At 38.8% G+C, this 5,646-nt stretch overlaps 1 long non-coding RNA gene across 1 annotated transcript; it reads right to left on the bottom strand.

Annotated features, from left to right (window-relative positions):
• Positions 1–1,091: 1,091 nt before the first annotated feature.
• Positions 1,092–2,980, bottom strand: LOC121799369. Its single transcript, XR_006050263.1, has 3 exons — positions 1,759–2,980; positions 1,594–1,662; positions 1,092–1,128 (listed from the first exon to the last, which is right to left on the bottom strand). It is a non-coding gene; the product is annotated as an uncharacterized LOC121799369 (long non-coding RNA).
• Positions 2,981–5,646: the final 2,666 nt, after the last annotated feature.

Below are 5,646 nucleotides of genomic sequence, written 5' to 3'. Positions count from 1 at the left end.
AAAGTGGATATAAATTCATCGGTAGACAGATATATGCATTATTTGAGTAAAACGTTGCATTATGTAGCGAGAACTTGTCATTATTTTGAATGTTGTAGGGAATACGAACTATCAATGGGCTAATGGGTACTTCACCGAGTTAATTATGCACCTAAGAATTACTTTACTATTTATAATATGTACATTTCATAATACGTTAATTATGTATAACTTCAACACGCGCTATTTTTAAACGTTGGTATTAATGAGTACGTACTATACCCTAGCCCCTATGCTTATTAAACCCTTAGGGGAAACAAGAAACGTGTGCCAAACATCGAAACATGACACATCTTATTCGTATACATTGCAGTTCACATATGGTGCATTATATAGTACTCCCTCCGTCCCCTAATAGGAGTCGTTGTTTGACCGGGCACGAGTTTTAAGAAATGTAGAGAAAAATTGGTTGAAAAAGTTAGTGGAATGTGGGATCCACTTTTTTATATTGGTTTTATAATAAAATGTGAGTGGAGTGAGTTAGTGGAATGTGGGGCCTACTACCATTTATGGTAAAAATGAAGAGTGACTCTTAATGGGGGACGGCCAAAAATGGAAATTAGCGACTCTTATTCGGGGACGGAGGGAGTAAATAATATCCATTATTCGTAACCATTCGGTGCATTATTCGTATCGGTTTGAACATTGTTATTAATGAGTACGTACTATACCCTAGCCCCTAGGCTTATTAAACCCTTAGGAGAAACAAGAAACGTGTATCAATCATCGAAACACGACACATGTTAATCGTATTGTCACGCCCGCATATTCTAAGGATAGAAAACACAGTTGATCGCGACTAGAGGAGGGTTAAAGAAGCGGGGAAGAAAGGGGAAAATAACACAACTCGACCATAGCTCAAAATGAGTTAGAATAACTCAAATAAAATCAGAGTATCATTTCAACAATTGAGAACTCAAAAGGATTATATGTCAACAATACGTAAACTCAAAAGAAACAACATTCAGCGGAAGCATTCGAGAGAAGAATAATATTATGTATGAAGACACAATATATTCGGAACATTTAAAACAAACACAAATCTTCACCAACTCTGCTCAACACCCACCGCGCTTGTCACAGCTCAACCTGCACATTTTTAAAAAGAAATGCAGGGCTGAGTACTTGATGCGCTCAGTGGACTCATGCCGAAAACATTTTCAATAAAAATATTTATCATGCCATTAACGAGTGACCTCGGGGTTTTAACTTTGAAAGAGCCCGAGTCACTAAATCATTTCACTAACATCATCATCACCATCAACCTCAATATCATCAACCTCACCATACCATATCTGAACATACATGACAAGGAATGTGGCCACATTCCAAGCCACTAGACCGGCCAACTCAAAGAGATAGCGCACGATCTACGGGGTGTACACTAGCCTGAGTAGGGACTCGCTCCCTAGTCAGACCCGAATTCGATTAACCATACATGGCAAAAGCCACTTCAGATAGGTCCCATAGCAACACAAAAATATGGCATGACAAACATATTTCGCAAAAATAAATATACTTAGGACACAGTCCTTATTTAAAAAGAAAGCCCACCTCATTCTCTTAACTCCTCAACTCGTCTTTCCGCCGTTTTGTTTTCAAATAGCTTGCCAAAAATTCACCCTTTTTATGGAAGAACATAATATGCAAAAATTAGACTTTAGAGAACAAAACATTTAATTAAAATAATGCATGTATCCTTGTGATATTAGATCTTACCCTTCGACATTACATAGAAAATTCTGAAATCCTCGTACATTAATCATAAGGTCAGCCGACTCTATCACAACAATATGATTCTTTAATTCAATCCGTGAAGCTCCTAGCTACTGGCCCAAATCTTCCACTTAATTAGTTTAGCCCGAACTCAAATTAACTCCAATCCAAATCCTTTATCAAAACCCTCTGCCAAGATAAGCAATTTCCCATTAGATTTACTAACCCATCACTACACATACCCCACTCTTCCGTCCCAAATTTAAAATAGAAAAGGCTGGGCAATGTGTAATCAAATTCCATAATAATAACCACATCTCAAAATAATCTAAGGCCCAATATTTAAAATAAATCCTTGGCCCAACAAGCAGCCCAAACCTATACTCCCTAACATCATTCTTCTTCTTCTACACATGATCTGTACGGCAGCATCTCTATCTCCCATCTCTCTTCCCCAAACTCCTCTCTTTACTCCTTCCTAAAATCACATCACATATTTCACTCTCCCTCAATCTTACATTCATCTTCTTCTCTAGAAACAACACCCATCTCTCTATTTCTTCTCCAATTCACACAAATCCCCAAATTGAGAAATCCTCCCAAATTGAGAAATCCCTCACCCCGTCGTCTCTCTCTCCGTCGCTCCACCAACACTCCATACCAGAGCCGTCGGCCATTCCTCCTCCGACGCTCGCTGCACTCCGGCGACATGGCATCGTCCGACTCCCTCCGTCGCTGGTTCTGCCGTCTCTGCTGGGGAGTGCTGCTGCTGGCCCCGTCCACGCCGTCGCTCGGAGCCGCTGTACCCGACGCCACTGCTGCCGTCGCCGTCGGTTTCGGTCACAGCAGCTGCGGTCAGCCACCGTCAGACCATCTCACGCCGGCGGCCTCTGCTGTTTCTCCGTCGCTGCACAGAGCCGTCGCCATCGCTGTCGGCTTCTCCGCCGGTTCGCCGGTTCACCGCCGATTTGTCACTGCTGCTCGGATAGTGAGAATTTGCCATCTCGACTTGGAAGTTTGTAGTCTTTCTAATCTCTAATATGTAAAACTGCATTTGGTAAAATCTTCTTTGCACTCTCAATTTTTTTTCTTTTTCTCTGGAATTATGGAAGTGGTGAAAAGGATTGTGATAGTGATCCGTGCACTGCATTTGTTGGGATTTCGATAGAGATCTTCTCTATATCCATTATTCTTGTTGCTATATTAATGGAAGAGTGGTAACTGATTTTGTGAATGTAGTACGTGGTGAGGTATGGGTTTTGTGAACTGAAAGGGGCTTTTAATAATTGGCTCCCTCAAGGAAAGAACTTCTTGATAGAAGAACGAATAGATCCTGGCCCAATTTCCGTTAAGAGCTTCAATTCATTCCATTAACTATCGAAAGAAATAAAGGTATAAAATCGAGTTAAATATTCAACGTTCTTCCACGGACAAAATAAAAAAGGGTAGAAAAAAAGGGTAGAAAAATTGGTTGAAAAAGTTAGTGGAATGTGGGATCCACTTTTTTATATTGGTTTTATAATAAAATGTGAGTGGAGTGAGTTAGTGGAATGTGGGGCCTACTACCATTTATGGTAAAAATGAAGAGTGACTCTTAATGGGGGACGACCCAAAATGGAAATTAGCGACTCTTATTCGGGGACGGAGGGAGTAAATAATATCCATTATTCGTAACCATTCGGTGCATTATTCGTATCGGTTTGAACATTGTTATTAATGAGTACGTACTATACCCTAGCCCCTAGGCTTATTAAACCCTTAGGAGAAACAAGAAACGTGTATCAATCATCGAAACACGACACATGTTAATCGTATACATTGCAGTTCACATATGGTGCATTATATAGTCAATACTATCCATTATTCGTTACCATTCGGTGCATTATTTGTATCAGTTTGAACATTGTTATTAATGAGTACGTACTATACCCTAGCCCCTAGGCTTATTAAACCCTTAGGGGAAACAAGAAACGTGTATCAATCATCGAAACACGACACATGTTACTCGTATACATTGCAGTTCACATATGGTGCATTATATAGTCAATACTATCAATTATTCGTTACCATTCGGCGCATTATTCGTATCAGTTTAAACGTTGTTATTAATGTGTACGTACTATACCCTAACCCCTAGACTTATTAAACCCTTAGGGGAAACAAGAAACGTGAGCCAAACATCGTAACACGGTACATCTTGTTCGTATGTATTGCATTTCACATATTGTGCATTATATGGTAAATTATACCCATTACTCGTATGCAATGAGAAGTAATTAAGGAAAGAGAATAACTGGCGTGCAAATAAATTCGGGAACCAAACATAGACAGCATCCATATGCTCCAATACACCAAATCTGAATCATAAACAACCACATAATGCACAGACAATCCAACAATGCAACAATCAGAGGTAAATTACTCCAGCAATGCAACAATGAAACTTCGTCCACCTTCCTCACACCTTGTTTGCGCGTGTCAAACCCAACGGCCCTAGCATACACATCATAAAACGCGAGAGCAAACTCTAATGATTCGAACCTCTGACCAACTACAGGCTTTATCTGCTCAGAACATGCAGGCACAACGCGTCCTGTTTACAAACACGAAACAGTATACGTGTTAAGCTATAGATGCATTATATGAAATATACTATACATTATATAACATAAAACAGTGCATTACATAAGCATAATTATACATTACATGTATAATTTTTCATAACTAATCATTCGATGTTAAACCAACGTATATGTTTTGAATCGCATATTATACCACAACCTGGGCCCAGAAATCGGCAACCCTACGGGGAAGATTGAAAGCCAATGTCACGTGAAATAACAAAAACTATAAACTTGAATAAACCGTAGCAACAACAAAACCGTTAAACGTCTAAATTTATTCAATAAACCAACACCCAAGCACACAAACATGAAACAATAATTCGCTGAGTTAAACATATTGGGTCGTGCGGCTGAATTACACATAACAGTTGTTAGAAACTGCAATATTAAACAACAAATCAGCAACCAAATCATGGTCCAACAATTTTTTCCCAGATTATAACAATTGACAGCAACCAATTCAGTTCACATGGGCGAAAATTGCAATATTACCTTCTTCCATTGATACTTGAAATACCGGGGATGAACCGTATTCGTAAGATTTGGATTCAAAAAATCGATTCAACAAAGATTGATCGTCGATTAGCAGTAAGCACTCGGCTAAACGCTGGAATATGGAGCACGCAGTGGACTAAATCTGGAAAAGATTTGCTGCAAAACTGCAATAAGCATTGAGGGAGGTATTCACGCCACTTTCCATAACTAACTACAACACAAAATTTCAATTATACCCTTCTCACGTAAATAATGCATGCAATCTGATAATTAGAATCAATTATTTAGTCCATTGGATCGGCTCAAATAAAGGGTGGAGATTAAGAAGGAGATTGGATTTAATAGGTGAAAAGGATTTGAACACAATCCTATATATATATATATATATATATATATATATATATAATGCAGATCATCTGGACCGTTGATGAATGAGATCTAACGGCCCATATTAAGAAGAATAAAGGATCTAAGGGATGAATAGGGGAGCGTTATTCTCCTATTCATCCCTTAGATCCTTTATTCTTCTTAATATGGGCCGTTAGATCTCATTCATCAACGGTCCAGATGATCTGCATTATTACACTATAATGGTGCATTATTAGTCGGTGTGCATTATTCAACTGAAAATCTGCATTATTACGCTATAATGGTGCATTATTAGTCGGCATTATTCAACTGAAAATCTGCATTATTAAATGACACGTGACATCAATCTAACCGTCGGATGACAAAATCGTGGGGCTGGGATTAAAAAGAACAAAGAACAAAA

Source organism: Salvia splendens, chromosome 4 (genome assembly GCF_004379255.2).
Source record: "Salvia splendens isolate huo1 chromosome 4, SspV2, whole genome shotgun sequence".
Lineage (NCBI taxonomy): Eukaryota > Viridiplantae > Streptophyta > Magnoliopsida > Lamiales > Lamiaceae > Salvia > Salvia splendens.
Note: the sequence above shows the minus strand (reverse complement) of the source record. Positions and strands in the feature narration are given on the sequence as shown.